This window comes from Dama dama, chromosome 5 (genome assembly GCF_033118175.1).
Source record: "Dama dama isolate Ldn47 chromosome 5, ASM3311817v1, whole genome shotgun sequence".
Classification (NCBI taxonomy): Eukaryota; Metazoa; Chordata; class Mammalia; order Artiodactyla; family Cervidae; genus Dama; species Dama dama.
Window position 1 is genome coordinate 17,113,681 of NC_083685.1, and position 17,387 is coordinate 17,131,067.

Here is a 17,387-nt window from a genome sequence, read left to right on the forward strand (position 1 = left end):
TGAGTCCTGACTCTTTGTGAGTCCATGGACTGTAGCCTGCCAGGTTCCTCCGTCCATGAGATTTTCCAGGCAAGGATACTGGAGTGGGGTGCCATTTCCTTCTCTAGATCTTCCTGACTCAGGGATTGAACCCAGGTCTCCCACATTGCAGGCAGTCGCTTTACTGTCTGAGCCACCAGGGAAGTCCGAGGGTTGGGCTAGCAAGGTATCAACTCATATCTAGCTTATGGCCTGAAGTGCCCTTCTAGGTGGCATTGAAAGTGTTGGCCCCACTAAAGTCAGAGAGCTCTGGGCTCAAGATGAGGGTCTGATTTTTTTTTTCCAGTCCCCCAAGTCCTGACAGTTTCAGTGTTGACAGAGTGAGGTGATGGTCTTCTTCTGCAGGACTCAGATCACCCCTGCTTCACTCTAGAAAGCACAGTTAGAAAATGGGCTCGCCAAGAGCCAGGGGACTGTTTCAGCAGACAGTGACCAAAAAAAAAAAAAAAAAAAGTCTATAGCAAAGAGTTTACTTGTTCATATAGTTGAAAATGAAAATTCCAGAGATAACTTCAGGTATGGCTGGGTCTTGGTGTTCAGCATTGTTAAGAATATCTCCCTTATCTACTTCTCAGCTTCCTGAGCACATTTTGGTTTCACAGAGGCACAGCATCTGCCAGCATCTTCAGATTTCTTCCTACCAGCTAAGCAATGTCTATGGAAATAAAGTAACTCTGCCATAATAGTTACAAGGAGAAAAAAAAAGTTTCAATTTGAAGTAATGCATGATTGATCTGGAGCAGGAACCAAACCATTAGGATACCAGCCATTAACACACAGGTGTGGCCCTCCTTTCCAACACAGAGTGACTCAGTGTCCAAGGCTGTGTGGCGCCCTCTCTGGCGGGAAATGAGTCACAATTCAGCCAGTGAAACAGAGGGTGAAGTCAACTCCACCCAAACTTTATGGATTGAGAGTGTGAGAAGGGTGGTTTCCCAAAGGAAAACCAAAGTGCTTTTTACCAGAAGAAAGGAGAGACAGATACTGAACAGGAAAAAAAAAAAAAAAAAAACAACCACTGTCTGCTTTAAGCAGGCTGCTTCTTACTATGCCTGTCACAAGCAGGGTAAAAGTCATCTGCTAGCTTTCCAGACAATTTCCCCGTTGTGCTGTCCCTCCCCTCCATTTCCTCATCAGATCTTTATTGACAGAGCACTTGTTCAACCATAGAAACTGTGCTAGACTTTGGAGATTCCAATAAGATAGAGACCCCTGGGAACAGTTATCAGGCTAGTGGGGAACAGGCACATAGAGAAACAGAAGGACATGTGAGAGTGCCAAGGCAGAGGCAAGGAACAGTGTCATGCAGTCCCTTTGCAGAAGGGAGCACTGACTGTCTCCGGGGGCGAAGCCTCAGGGAGGGAATGTCCCTGACCCGATGATCTGTGCTTTGCTAAGGGTGACTTGACTACAGCCTTTGAAGTGGCCCTGTCTTTACCCGCAAGTTATGGGCAGAAGCAGATGCAGACATAAAATTGCTGGCCTCAGCTCCTGAATCTCAAATTATCTCTGGCCCACACTATGACAGCTGCATTCAGCAAAATAGCGTTGTACATGTATCTTGATATGTAATCCTAGATTCAGGCTTCTAAATATAAGAGACTGTCTTGGGTTGCTGATTTAAAAAAAAAAAAAAAAAAGCATTCTAAGATAGTGTCCACATTCATTGGTTACTGAGTGAGTGAGTGAGTGAAGTCGCTCAGTCGTGTCCGACTCTTTGCGACCCCATGGACTGTAACCTCCCAGGCTCCTCCGTCCATGGAATTTTCCAGGCAAGAGTAACGGAGTGGGTTGCCATTTCCTTCTCCAGGGGATCTTCCTGACCCAGGGATCGAACCCGGGTCTCCTTCATCGCGGGCAGACGCTTTACCATCTGAGCCACCAGGGAAGCCCTCATTGGTTACTACCAATCCTTAAAAAAATTATTCATGGATGTTGAATGTTTGAGCCTGGAGAGTTACCCTATTAAAAATAGGTCTCTGGATCAAGACACTTTGAATTCCACTTTGACAAATACAAAGATGCTTGATACCAAGCCATCCCTAGAGAAGGCCACAGAAAGAAGGAATTCCCTTTCCAACAGATTGATTGATTGGTTGTTTCAACAGATTAATTTATTGAAGGTCAGGAGAGGGAAGTACAGAGTTGACTCAGTGCTTTTGTGTGTGTGTCAGGTAAACCTGCATTTCATCTTGTGAACCTGTTCTAGACCTTGGATGAGTGGTCGGGTCAGATCTCTGACGGTCCAGTCAAAGCGTATAACCATACGCCGGTTCACCAAGGTGCCCTGCCCTTTAGTTTTCCCGAGCCATCTGCTCCTGGCACCACCACCAAGTGTTGATTCCACTGGGTGACATGGAATCCCATGTATGGGGACTGCTTGTGCCCTGGAGCGAGGATATTGACAGGAACTCAGGAAAGGCCAAGTCCTGCCTCTCTAAAGGTGACAGAGGGGCAAGGGGCAACTTGACGGCCAGCATGGAAGAGGGCCTAAGACTGATCCCAACATTTAGTAGGTAAGGCAAATATTTCTTAAGCCATTACCAAAGCTCATCCAAACAATGACAATAGTCTTCTTAGAGGTCTTCCTGTGTGTTTCTGATCGATGCTGTTACAGAGACTACAAACTTGGTGACTTGAAAACAATCCACATTTCTTTCTTATTTATTTATTTTTATTTATTTGGCTTCCCTGGTGGCTCAGACATTAAAGAATCTGCCTGTAATGCAGGAGACCCAGGTTCGATCCCTGGGTTGGGAAGATCCCCCTGGAGAAGGAAATGGCAACCTACTTCAGTAGTCTTGCCTGGAGAATTCCATGGACAGAAGAGCCTGGTGGGCTCCATAGGGTCGCAAAGAGTCAGACACGACTGAGCAACTAAGCGCACACACACACAATTGGTTCACCGGGGCTTAGTTGTGGTGTGTGGAGTCTTTAGTTGCAGCCTGCGGGCTCTTTTTTAAATTTAATTATTTATTTATTTTTGGCTGTATTGAGTCTTCATTGCTGTGTCCTGGCTGTCTCTAGTTGCGATGAGCAGGGGCTGCTCTTTGTTGCAGTGCATGGTCTTCTCATTGCAGTGACTTCTCTTGTTGCAGAACTTGGGCTCTAGGGCACTCAGGCTTCAGTGCTTGTGGTGCACCAGCTTAGTTGCCCCTTGGCAGGTGGGATCCTCCCAGATTAAGGATTAGACCTTAATCTGTCCTGCATTGGCAGGCAGATCCCACCACTAGGGAAGACCTAGCATGTGGGCTTTTAGTTGCAGATCTAGTTTTTGTCAGATCTAGTTCCCTGACCAGGGCTGGAATCCAGGCCCCCTGCGTTGGGAGCATGGAGTGTTAACAACTGGACCCCCAGGGAAGTCCCACAGTCCATATTTATTATCTTACTGTTTTGGAGGTTAAACATCTGCAACAGATCTCACTGGGCAAAAATCAAGCTGCTGGCCGGCTTGCATTCCTCCCTACAGGCTCTCAGGGAAAATCCCTTTGCTTGACTTTTCCACCCTCTGGAGGCTACCCTCATTTCTTGCTTCCTGGCCTCCTCCCATCTTCAAAATCAACAAAGGCCACTAGACTGTTTCGCACATGTCATCTCTCTGGTTCTGACTCCTTTGCCCTCCTCTTCCCCATCTAAGTACCCTTATGATAACATTGGACCCACCCAGATAACCAGGATAATCTCTGTAATTTAAAGGCAGCTGGTTAGCAATTTTAATTCCATCTGCCACTTAAATTCCTTTGTTGTGTTCCTGCATAGCTCAGTCTGTGAAGAGCCTGCCTGCAATACTGGAGACCTGGGTTCAATTCCTGGGTTAGGAAGATCCCCTGGAGAAGGAAATGGCAACCCACTCCAGTATTCTTGCTTGGAGAATCCCATGAACGGAGGAGCCTGGCAGGCTACAGTCCATAGGTTGCAAGAGTTGGACATGACTTAGCATTATCTTTCTTTTCTGTTGTGTAACCTAACACAAGGGGCTTCCCTGGTAGCTCAGATGGTGAAGCGTCTGCCTGCAATTTGGGAGACCTGGGTTCGATCCCCGGGTTGGGAAGATCCCCTGGAGAAGGAAATGGCAATCCACTCCAGTACTCTTGCCTGGAAAATTCCATGGATGGAGGAGCCTGGTAGGCTACAGTTCATGGGATCGCAAAGAGTCGGACACGACTGCGCAACTTCACTGACTGAACCTAACACAGGTTCCTGGGATGTCTTTGGGGGTTCTTTATTCTGCCTTCCATACCCTGCTTTCACATTCATCCTCCTCCAGCATCAGCACCTCACTTCAGATCAGAGTGATCTCAAAACCTAAATGGGACCACGTTCCTCGGCTGAAACCCAACCCATCCACCCAATGGCCTTCCATGCAATTAAAACCCAAACTTTTACCACGGCCTCCAAAATCAGACCTTTGCTGCCTCTTAGATGTCATCTCCTGTTTGTTCAGTTGCACAGTCATGTCCAGCTCTTTGTAACCCCACAGACTGCAGCACACCAGGTTTCCCTGTCCTTCACCATCTCCTGGAGTTTGCTCAAACTCATGTCCATCGAGTCAGTGATGCCATCCAACCATCTCATCCTCTGTCTTCCCCCTTCTGCTCCTGCCTTCAGTTTTTCCCAGTATCAGGGTCTTTTCCAGTGAGTCAGCTCTTCGCTTCAGATGGCCCAAGTATTGGAGCTTCAACATCAGTCCTTCCAATGAATATTCAAGGTTGATTTCCTTTAGGATTGACTGATTTGATCTCCTTGCAGTCCAAAGGACTCTCAAGAGTCTTCTCTAATGCCGCAGTTCTAAGGAGTTCTCAAGGCAAGAATGCTGAAGTGGTTTACCATTCCCTTCTCCAGTGGACCACATTTTGTCAGAACTCTCAACCACGACCCATCCGTCTTGAGTGGCCCTACACAGCATAGCTCATAGTTTCATTGAGTTAGAGCAAGGCTGTGATCCATGTCATCGCCTACCACTGCCCATACTTCCCTCTGCTATAGCCACTCACTGGCCCACTGGCTGTTCCCCAAACTTGCCAAGACCATTCCCGCTGTGGGGCCCTTATATGTGCTATTTCCTCTGCCCATAACACTGTTTCCCAGATTTTCACAAGACTGGCTCTTCCTCTTCCCCCAGGTCTCAGCTTCTCAGAAAGAGATGAGCTAACCCCTGTCAAAGGCAGCCACCCACTTCTGGTCCCTCATTAGCATATCACTCTTTTAAATTTCCTCCACACCTAGAAAAGGATGTAGCCCACAACAGATAACCTACAAATATTGTTGAATGAGTAAACCGTTCTTCTTCCCAAGTCCCCTTCATCTAGCTAATGTTCACTCCTTTGCCTCAGGGTAGATTCTTGTATTCAAGGAAGCCTTGAATATGCCAATTTTTCAAGAATGTTGGGGTCTCCCTTTGCCTGCTCACACAGCCTGCAGTTTTACTTTGAGGTCTTATCACGGTGGTAGATACAATAGTCAATTATGTAATGGTCATTTTTTTTCAAAAATTGTCTTTCTCAGGGACTATCAGCCCCTAGGAGAGCAGGAACCATGTTAATCTTTTTCACCTCTGCATTCTTGGTGCCTGGCATTTGGAAGGTTTTTCGTAATTATTTGTTGTCTGTAAGAATGAATAAATAAATAATGAATAAGGGAGAAAGGGGGAAAGAGAACAGAACCAAAAGTTACCCCATCATTTTTTACTTTATTATCAGATTTAAATTTGATTTGAGTTGGTTTTTTTTTTTTTAATTTTATTTATTTGGCTATATTGGGTCTTAGTTGCAGCACACAGGATCTTTAGTTGCAGCATGCGAACTCTTAGTTGTAGCATATGGTCTAGTTCCCTGACCAGGGATCAAACCCAGACCCCCTGCATCGGGACCATGGAGTCTCAGCCACTGGACCAGGAGGGAAGTCCCCTAAACCTGATTTCAGAAGGAAGATGTGATTCACCAAGGAATTGGTTCAAAGTCCTGTCGTCAAACATTCTCCCTAATTCCTTGATCACTTATTAATGCTGGATTAGAAAACAGAAGTTATGAAAATCCACGTACACCCGGAAGTTACTTCACGAAGTTACGGACCCAAATGAAGCCTGACTTGTGTGGGCGACTTGTGAGGCTTCCTTTGAGTCTGGACTGCCCCCTCGTGGAAGCAATGGACAAGGCTGGTTCACCTTTAATGAGGGGCATGTTTCTGTTGCCTTTTATAACCCTACGTGACAAGCTGGAGGGAAACTGCACAGCTCCATCAGAAAAGAAGCATCAGGTTCTTGAATAACTGCCTTTCAACCAAACAGAAATGGAGCTGATGCTTTTTAAGGGCTTATTATGCCAGACACTTTTCTAAGCACTCTGTGCCATATATTCATCTCAAGAACCAACTGAGGAAGCCACTATTTATTGTCCACCAACAAGGAAACTGAGGTGTGGGAAGGTTAAGTAACTTGCCTAAGGTCCCATGAGGAGAAAGTGGTAGAGGTAGGATTTGAACTTGCATAGTTGGGGCTTCCCTGGTGCCTCAGACGGTAAAGAATCTGCCTGCCAATGCAGGAGACACAGGTTCGGTCTTTGGGTTGGGAAGATCCCCCTGGAGAAGGGAATGACAACCCACTCCAGTATTCTTGCCTGAAGAATCCCATGGAAAGAGGAGCCTGGTAGGCTATAGTCCATGGGGCCACAGAGTTGGACACGACTGAGCAATTAACACTTTTCACACTTTTAGTCTGGTTCCAAAGCTCCAGCTCCCAACATGACTACTTGCCACTAGCCACTAGTCCAAAGCACTAAATTACAGTCTGTTGCTTTTGAACAGACTTATTGGCTGATTTCCAGGGTTATTTTTGAGATAACTCACACCAGGACTCCGTTCTGGCCTCAAAGTGCTCAAAAGCAGTGTAGCATCTCTTTTCCTTGGAAACTGCAAAAGGTGTGTGTGTGTGTGTGTGTGTGTGTGTGTGTGTGTGTGTGTGTGTATGCATGCACGCTTAGTCATTTCTAACTCTTTGCGATCCCAGAGAAGACAGTAAAACCTCAGTGACTGAGGAAGACAGCATCTGGCTAAATAAGGTTTGTTCTTCAGTCTCTCCATATTCTCAAAATAGCTCTTTTGCCGCCAAAGAAGTTGTTTAACTATTAAAAGAAAAAATGAGTAACTATAATAATAATAGTATTATGGCTCACTATCTGCCAAGTCAGATGCCTAGAGCCAGACATCCTGGAGTCCAAAGTCAAGTGGGCCTTAAGAAGCATCTCTTCGAACAAACCTAGTGGAGGTGGTGGACCTCCAGCTGAGCTATTTCAAATCCAAAGAGATGATGCTGTTAAAGTGCTGCACTCAATATGCCAGCAACTTTGGAAAACTCAGCAGTGGCATAGGATTAGAAAAGGTCGGTTTTCATTCCAATCCAAAGAAAGTCAATGCCAGAGAATGTTCAGACTATCACAATTGCACTTATCTCACATGCTAGCAAAGTAATGCTCAAAATTCTCCAGGCAAGGCTTCAACAATATGTGAACCGAGACCTTCCAGATGTTCAAGCTGGATTTAGAAAAGGCAGAGGAACCAGAGATCAAATTACCAACATCCATTGGATCATAGAAAAAGCAAGAGAGTTCCAGAAAAATATCTACCTCTGCTTTATTGACTGCACCAAAGCCTTTGACTGTGTGGATCACAACAAACTGTGGAAAATTCTTCAAGAGATCTGAGTACCAGACCACCTTACTGCCTCCTTGAAAATCTGTATGCAGGTCAAGAAGCAACAGTTATAACCGAACATGGAACAATGGACTGGTTCCAAATTGGGAAAGGAGTATGTCAAGGCTGTATACTGTCACCCTGTTTATTTAACTTATATGCAGAGTACATCATGTAAAATGCTGGGCTGGATGAAGCACAAGCTGGAATCAAGATTGTCAGGAGAAATACCAATAACCTCAGATATGCAGATGACACCAACCTTATGGCAGAAAGTGAAGAAGAACTAAAGAGCCTCTTGATGAAAGTGAAAGAGGGGAGTGAAAAAGCTAGCTTAAAACTCAACGTTCAGAAAACTAAGATCATGGCATCTGGTCCCATCACTTCATGGCAAGTAGATGGGGAAACAATGAAAACAGTGGCAGACTTTATTTTCTTGGCCTCCACAATCACTGCAGATGGTGACCACAGCCATGAAATTAAAAGATGCTTGTTCCTTGGAAGAAAAGCTATGACCAACCTAGACAGCATATTAAAAAGCAGAAAAAAATAAAAATAAAAAGAGACATTACTTTGCCAACAAAGGTCTGTCTAGTCAAAACTATGGTTTTTCCAGTAGTCATGTATGGATATGAGAGTTGGACTATGAAGAAAGCTAAGCACCGAAGAGTTGATGCTTTTGAACTGTGGTGTTGGAGAAGACTCTTGAGAGTCCCTTGAACTGCAAGAAGATCAAACCAGTCAATCCTAAAGGAAATCAACCCTGAATATTCACTGGAAGGACTGATGCTAAAGCGGAAGCTCCAATACTTTGGCCACGTGATGCGAAGGACTGACTTATTTGAGAAGACCCTGATGTTGGGAAAGATTGAAAGTGGGAGGAGAAGGGGACAGTGGAGGATGAGATGGTTGGATGGCATCACAGACTCAATGGACATGAGTTTGAGCAAGCTCTGGGAGTTGGTGATGGACAGGGAAACCTGGCATGCTGCCGTCCATGGGGTTGCAAAGAGTTCTGACATGACTGAGTGACTGAACTGAACTGATCTGCCAAGTATTCTGCTAAACCCTTAAAATGTACTTTCACTCAGATGCCATTGACAACCCTAAATATAAGTACTATTATTAATTCATCTTTGCCTTTGTGGGAACTGAGGCTCAGAGAAGTTAAGTAACTTGTTCAAGGTCACACAACTGCAAAGTGTTAGGATTTGAGCCAGCCAGTTTGATTCTGACATGCATGTTCTTAATCACATCATTAAACTAACTCCCATAAATCATAAATCAACTCTCATCTTTTAGTTCATAACTAAGAAAAAGTAACAAAGCTACTTATTACAGATAACAGAATGAAATGACTTAATTACCTCTTTCCCGTTTTCTCTAATTAGTTGCAAGTTTGACATAAATTTGTGTGGGCTGAACTTTTAGAACAGATTTGTGGTAACTACAACACATTTTTTTTCCTCTGGGATCTTATCAAATATTTAAAAAGCTCTGAGGTCTCACTTTCATGTCTAAAATTTATTTTCTATGTTCAATAATTGATATCCATAGAAGAAAAATCTACTACATTCCTAATGTTTAAAAATAGGGTCTTCCCTAGTGGTCTAAGACTCCATGCTCCCAATGCAGAGGGCCCAGGTTTGATCCCTAATCAGGGAATTAAATCCCACATGCCACAACTAAAGATCCTGACTGCTGCAGTGAAGACTGGAGATCCTGCATGCTGCAATTAAGAATACAGACTTCCCTGGCGGTCCAGTGGTTAAGACTCTGCTTTTCTACTGCAGGGAGCACGACTTTGATTCCTGGTTGGGAAACTAAGATCCTGCATGACATGGCCCAGAAAAAAGAATAAGAGCTAAATTGAGTGTATGTTTTAGAATGCTTTTTGATTGTAAGCAACAGAAAATCCAATTGACTTAAATAGCAAGAGAAGTTACTGGTTTTCATAATGGAGAATTTCAGACAGAGGACAAACATCAAGGTTAATTTGATTCAGAGTATCAGTGAAGTCAGCAGAGTATGGCTCTGATTCTCTTTGATTCTCTCAGTTCTTTTCTCTTTTGTGTATAATTCATTGTCCTCAAACTTCCCTTATGAGAGGAGCATCTCGAGCTAAGAAGTTCCTCATCAATGTCCTGAGAGAAGGAAGGCCTCTCTACCCAAACCAGCAGACAAATACCCTGTTCTTCTTTCTCACGGTAACATGTCATAGCGTCATGTGAGAATCCAGGTTAGCATAGTTCTGGCTTACAAGCACATCCCTGAGATAAATGTTTTAGCAAAAGGGGAGGGATTATCTATAGGACTTGCCTCTGAAGTTGTTCAATAAATATTAGCTTTTATTAATTTTATTATTTTAATAAATGAGATTTTTTTTTAACCTAGGTAAAGTATAGGTTGTTGTTGTCATTAAGTCATGTCCAACCTTTTGCACCCCATGGACCGTAGCCTCCCAGGCTCCTCTGTCCGTGGGATTTCTGAGGCAAGAATACTAGAGTGGTTTGCCGTTCCCTTCTCCAGGGGATCTTCCCAACCCAGGGATCGAACCCACATCTCCTGCATTGGCAGATGGATTCTTTACAACTGAGCCACCAGGGAAGCCCCAAAGTATGAGTGACCATTAATGAAAAGTTGGTCTACCTAATTCACAAATCAGCAAATATATAGCAAAACAAGGAAATACCATTTTTACTGATGAGGCTGCAAAAAAAAATTTAATGTGATATTGTTCAGGTTGGGTTTTTTGTTTGTGTTTTAATTTTTGGCTGCGCTGGGTCTTGGTTACTGTGCGGGCTTTTCTCTAGTTGTGGAGAGCAGGGGCTACTCTCTACGTGTGGTGTGCATGCTTCTCATCGTGGTGAAAGTGAAGGTCTCTCAGTCAGGTCCCACTCTTTGCGACCCCATGGACTATACAGTCCATGGAATTCTCCAGGCTAGAATACTGGAGGGGGTAGTCTTTCCCTTCTCCAGGGGATCTTCCCAGCCCAGGGATGGAGCCCAGGTCTCCCGCATTGCTGGCGGATTCGTTTCCAGCTGAGCCACGGGGCAGCCCCCTCACTGTGGTGGCTCCTCTGTTGCAGAGCGCAGGCTCTCAGACACGCAGGCTCGGCGGCTGCCACTCACCAGCTCTGGGATACAGGCTCGGTAGGATGGTGCCCAGGCTTGGTTGTGCCAGAGCATATGGGATCTTCCTGGCCCAGAGACCAAACCCACGTCTTCTACATTTGCAGGCGGATTCTTTGCCACTGAGCCACCAGGGAGGCCTTGATAATATTCAGTTTTGAAGAGGCTGTGATAAAGTAATCCCAAACATAATTGCTTCAGTCGTGTCCAACTCTTTGAGACCCTATGGACTGTAGCCCACCAGGTTCTTCTGTCCATGGGATTGTCCAGGCAAGAATACTGGAATGGGTTGCCATGCCCTCCTCCAGGGGATCTTCCAGACTCAGGGATCAAACCTGTGTCTCCTGAATTGCAGGTGGATTCTTTACCAATGAGCCACTGGGAAAGCTTAAGTTGTATGGGTATATGATAGCAATTTTATTTGTGAAAGTCCAAGATGAAAAACAAAAATGTTAGAACAATTAGATACCCTTGTGCTAAAGAATGAACCTCAACCCATGCCTCATACCGTACATATAAGTTGACTGAAAATGGATTAGATCTAGATGTAAAACCTAAAACAATAAAACTTCTGAAGAAAATATAGGAGAATGTGGAGAAATCAGAACTATAGTTCATGGTAATAGCAATAGAAACTGGTGCCGGTGCTGCTGCTAAGTCACTTCAGTCATGTCCGACCCTGTGCGACCCCACAGACGGCAGCCCATCAGGTTTCCCCTTCCCTGGGATTCTCCAAGCAAGAACACTGGAGTGGATTGCCATTTCCTTCTCCAGTGCATGAAAGTGAAAGTGAAGTCGCTCAGTTGTGTCCGACTCTTAGCGACCCCATGGGCTGCAGCCTACCAGGCTCCTCCGTCCATGGGATTGTCCAGGCCAGAGTATTGGAGTGGGTTGCCAGTGCCTTCTCCAAGAAACTGGTGCAGCCCTTATGAAAGCAGTATGGCAGTTCCTCTGAAATAAATAAATACATAAAAATGGAACTAACATATGATCCAGCAATCCCACTTCCAGGTATATGCCAAAAAGAATTGAAATCAAGGTCCCAAAAAGATATTTGTAAACCAGTGTTCATTGTAGCATTATTATAATAGCTGAAAGATAGACATAACCCAAGTATCCATCAATGGATGAATAGATAATCAAAATGTAGTATACACCTAATGGAATATTATTCAGCCTCAAAAAGAGAGGAAATTCTGGCACATGCTACAACATGGATGAACCTTGAAGACATCATGTTTAAGTGAAATAAGCCAGTCACAAAGGATAACTATTGTGATTCCACTCATATGGAGGTACTTAAGTTGTCAAATTCATACCGACAGAAAGTAGGATAGTAGTTGCCAGGGGCTTCAATAAGAGGGAACAGGGAGTTTACAGGTACAGAGTTTGTTTTGCAAGACGAAAAGAGTTCTGGAGATGGATGGTTGTGATGATTGCACAACAATGTGAATGTATTTAATGCCACTTAAACAGTTTAATGGAGAAGGGAATGGCAACCCACTCCAGTATTCTTGCCTGGAGAATCCCGTGGACAGAGCAGCCTGACGGGCTACAATCCTTGGGGTCGCAAGAGTCGGATACGACTTAGCGACTAGATCACCATCATCAAAACGGTTTAAATGGTAGGTTTTATTTCTGTATATGTATTAATCATTTTTAATTGTCTACATTTTAGGACATCTTGGGACCAGAGACCAGGGAGAGACTTCCCCTCCCAACTCATTCCTAGTGATGGTAAGTGACTTGCCTAGAATATACAAGTGATTTAGGCAAGTTAACTAAATGACTTGCATATGAAACCAACAGTTCAAAAGCCCATATTCTGAACTACTTCCTTTCTCTGGCTTTTATACTCCAGGAGGCAAAATTCCTTTGCCCTGACCATCCCAGGGCCAAGTACAACTAGGGACCAGCCCTATAGCCCAGAGCCCACCAAAATTATTCCAACTGTCCAGTCCTAGACCTGCTCAGCAGCTTACCTTGCCTCACCCATTCCTTCTCTGAGAAATCTCAATAAGGACTTTCTCCACGTGCTTTCCCCTCACTCTCTCTGCCTCTGGCCACCCTCAGGGTTCCCTCTCTTGGCTGTGTGTGGTGTGGCACACCTCCCACCCATCCTTTTGGGAACTGAGAGTAACAAGCTATCTTTTCCATGGCATTCCTCTCCCGATCTGTTGGCCTCATCAAACATGAATAAAGCCAAGATCCCAGGTACATTTTACAACAGTATATTTTAGCACAATTTTGAAAAAATTATACTTTTTTAAAGAGCCTTCAGAAAATAAAGATAAAATCAATTATGATATATTTATGCTATAGTAGTTTAGCATGGTCATTAAGAGTGTAGACTTGGGAATCAAATTTCCTGCATCTAAATTCTGGCCCCAGAGCTTACTGGCTTTGTGATGTTGGGCAAGTTACTTATCTACTTGTGCCTTAGTTTTCTCATATGTAAAGTGGGGATGATGATAATAGAATGTATCTCTTAGGATTTTGTGAGGATTAAATGGGTTAAAACAAGGACAGTACTTAGGACAGTGCTGGGTATACAGTAAGCACTCTGCAGATGTTAACTATTACTGTTATGGATTCTGCAGCCAAAAGTGAGGGAGCTCGGTATGTGCTGACATGGAAAGATACACTAAGGGGAGAAAGTTCCAAGTGTGTCATTTTTTTTTAATGGAGAGTAATATAAGCAAATACCTTTTCTGGAAAAAAAGAAATGCATTTAAAACAAAATAAGCCTCCTAAAAGTAGATAAAAAACCCTCAACCAGTTAATTTTGAGAAGAAAAAAGAAGGGATTTAAGGGAAAGTGTGAGGGGGACTTTTTTTTTTTATTCAACACCTCCTGTACTACTTGGAATTTTTATCATGTTCATTCATACTTAAAAATACAGACATGTAATTTTTTTGGAAGACTGGTAACATTTGTCATTGCTCTTTATTGCCACCTAGGAGTTGCTGGAGGTATTGCGTTCATGATCACTGTCATTGGTGTTCTCTTTACTAATTTACTAAGTGATTCACCTTCTTGATTATATCAAGCATTTCATAGCCTCCAACTTTCACATGTTAATGAGTTTGGTAACAGTAAGAAACATGGGCCCAGAGTTATCAGAAGTCAAAGAATAAAACAGAAACAGAAAAGCATCTAGTTTGATCTCCTTCACCGAATGACCATTTCAGCTTTATATTTAAAATTTTAAGTATCCTGACCCATTGGTCCACCTAAGGTGATCTCCTACCCACTGGCCTGTCCATGAGGCCTAAATTTTTATATTGGTCTGGTTACCCATGTCTGATTAAACCACTGGTTCCATGGTTTCCTTGCTGTGTGACCTTAAGCAAGCCACTTGACCTCTCTGAGCTTCAGTTTCTTTATCTATAAAATATAAGTGATAACAGTAGCAGAACCTTCAAAGGACTTTTGGGAGTTATGAGTTGATATAGCAAGCACAATGACAGGCACATAATAGGGTTTGATAGACAATTTTCACTACTAACACCTACAGTGTTCAAATCATGACCTATTTGTCACTTCCTCCAGGAAGCCTTCCTTGAGCTCTTGGCTCAGTCACATCCCTCTCACTAGATCACAGTTGTCCTTCCTAGCATTTGTCACAGACAATGACTGGATGATTATTTGATTAATGTTTCTCTTCCCTACTGGATCGTAAGCTCTGTGAGCATGGAGCCTGGGTCCGGTTTTGTCAATCACTTCATCACCAGCATCTACCCCCAGTGACTCGCAGATAATAGTTGTGCCATAAGTGTTACTAATAAATGAATTAATGAAGTTAGAAAGCTGTAGGCCTAGATGTTACCTAGAATGAGTGTCATGATTAGCTTCTGCTATACTGAGCTACCTAAGTTCTGAGAGACAGCAGTAGAGCCTGGGGTGGAGGTGTTATCCTGCAAGATGGTTAAAAAGGATAAACTGTACACCTCTACCATTTGTCCTAGGACCAATCCTAGCTGTTATTTTTCAATTGAGGTGAAAATCACATAACATAAAATTAGCCATTTTAAAGTGTACAATTCAGTGGCATTTAGAACATTTTCAGTGTCATGCAGTCCGTCTACACCAAGTTCCAAAATGTTTTCAAAACCCCAAAGGAAAATGCCGTGCATATAAAGGAGTCACTCCCCTGTTCCCTCTACCATCCAGCTCCTGGAAACCGCCAATCTGCCTTCTTCTATGGATTTGCCTATTCTGGACATTTCCTACCAATGGAATCATACAATATGGAGTCTTTTGTCTCTGACTTCCTGCACTTAGCATGATGTTTTCAACGTTCATCTATCTGTGTTGTGTATATCAGTACTTCATTCCTTTCAGTGGCTGAATAATACTCCATTCCGTAGATATACCGTAATGTTTTTATTTATTCATTCCTTGATGGAAACTTGCATTATTTCCACCTTCTGACTATTATGAATGCTATCCAATTTTTTAAAATATTAATTTATTCACTTATTTATTTGGATGTCCTGGGTGTTAGTTGCAGCACGCAGGACCTTTGATCTTCACTGTGGCATGTGAACTCTTTAGTTGCAGCATGTGGGATCTAGTTCCCCAAACAGGGATCAAATCTGGGCCCCTGCATTGGGAGTGTGGAGTCTTAGCCACTGGACCACCAAGGAAGTCCCCAGTTTTGTTTTTCTAAGCATCCATGGTAGCAGTTAAGAACCTACCTGCCAACGCAGGGGACATAAGAGACGTGGGTTCCATCCCTGGGTTGGGAAGATCCCTTGGAGGAGGAAATGGCAACTCTCTCCAGTGTTTTTGCCTGGAGAATCCCACAGACGGAGGAGCTCGGCGGGCTACAGTCCATAGGGTTGCAAAGAGTTGCATGCGACTGAAGCAACTTAGCACACACGCGTGGTATGTCAGTTCATGAAGAGTGAAATATCACATGCCCTGGACCAGAAACCAGGACACAGGGTCCTTAAAATGATGGGCAACCACTAGCTTCTTGTATGACTTGGCAAGCCATTTCACTTCCTCAGCTGTAACCTAAGAGGTCAAACTAGGATTTTTGTGTGGGTAGTTTATTTGGAAGGTGATTTCGAGTATTTATTTGGGAGATGATCCTAAGAAGTGATAAAGAAAGGAAGGAAGCCAACAGATTCAGTATATAGTTATGAACAAGTCATTGCTGTCACCATCTAGGATTCAGTTCCATTGGGGGCCTCTGAGACACTGTATGGAATACATCTTAGGTTTGTCCCACTCAAGGAGCAAGGGAACTGGGGTATCTATCTACCAAATCCTTTCTGTCAGTGGCTGAGGGCTGCTCACACACGGTCCACTCTCTGGCCTTCCCTCCTGTAGGCCAGGAATGTTCCAGAGGCTCTCAGACAGAGTCACATGCTCAGTGTAGGAAACTTTGAGCATACACAGGAGGATTCATGTCCATGAAGTATAGTGATCTTCAACTATAGTTAGTGAAAGTGAAAGTCACTCAGTCATGTCTGACTCTTTGCAACCCCATGGACTGTACAATCCATGGAATTCTCCAGGCCAGAATACTGGAGTGGGTAGCCTTTCCCTTCTCCAGGGGATCTTCCCAACCCAGGAATCGAACCTAGGTCTCCCACATTGCAGAGGGATTATCAAACTCTGATCCCCTAGCTCACATTTTAAAGAGACGAGGATATAGATGTCTTTTTATTTTTTTCACCCCCATTGAATCATTGCCTGAAAACTGCCTTAGTTTGTCAGTCATCCTGTTGGGAAGTGGGAAGGGTGGACTCCTCTCCTCTACTCCTTCACATCTTCTTAAAAGAGCATAGAAATAATTCAGGACCAACTTTATTAAGACAGATGTGTTACCTCAAGCTGGTCACTTCTCTCTAGGCCTCAGTTTACTCTGTAACTGAAGCTTTTTCTTTTTTTTAATATTTATTTATTTTTGACTGTGCTGAGTCTTCGTTGCCGTGCGGGCTTTTCTCTAACTGTGAGAAGAGGAGGCTACTCTAGTTGCGGTGCGCAAGCTTGTCACTGCGGTGACTTCTGTTGCAGAGCGTGGGCTCTGGGGCACAGGGGCTTCAGTAGTTGCAGCACATGGGCACAGTAATTGCGGCTCCAAGGTTCTAGAGCACGCGGGCTCAGTAGCTGTCGCCCACGGGCCCAGCTTCTCTGCTGCATGTGGGATACTCCTGGACCAGGGATCAAACTCTGTCTTCTGCATTGTTAAGTGGATTCTTTATCACTGAGCCACCAGGGAAGTCCTGAAGCTTTTTCTTAAAAAGAAAAAAAAAGAAATTCTTTTCATTGAGAGTAAAACAAAGATACAGGAAACCACACAAAAGAAATGTGTGGCTTAGTGAATTATTATAAGGCAAATGCTTTAATAATTACCACCCAGGTCAAGCAGTAGGATTTGCCAGAAGCCCCACAAGTCACAAAATGAGGCTATTTGCCAATCAAGGTCTCTTCCAGGGGAGTTTTGATTCCTGAAATTTAGAAATCTTTTTTTTTTATAATGGGCTGACTTCTTAGATTTAGCCAGCCCTCAAAAA

The 17,387-nt window shown here is 43.8% G+C and overlaps 1 protein-coding gene across 1 annotated transcript in view; it reads left to right on the top strand.

Moving 5' to 3' along the window:
* TMEM233 (transmembrane protein 233) overlaps positions 1-12,595 on the top strand; it is a 57,779-nt gene extending 45,184 nt beyond the window's left edge. The window contains exon 3 of the mRNA XM_061141902.1: positions 12,536-12,595. The gene's annotated coding sequence lies outside the window, so the exon portion shown is untranslated. The remainder of the gene's footprint in view (positions 1-12,535) is intronic.
* The last annotated feature ends 4,792 nt before the right edge of the window (positions 12,596-17,387 follow it).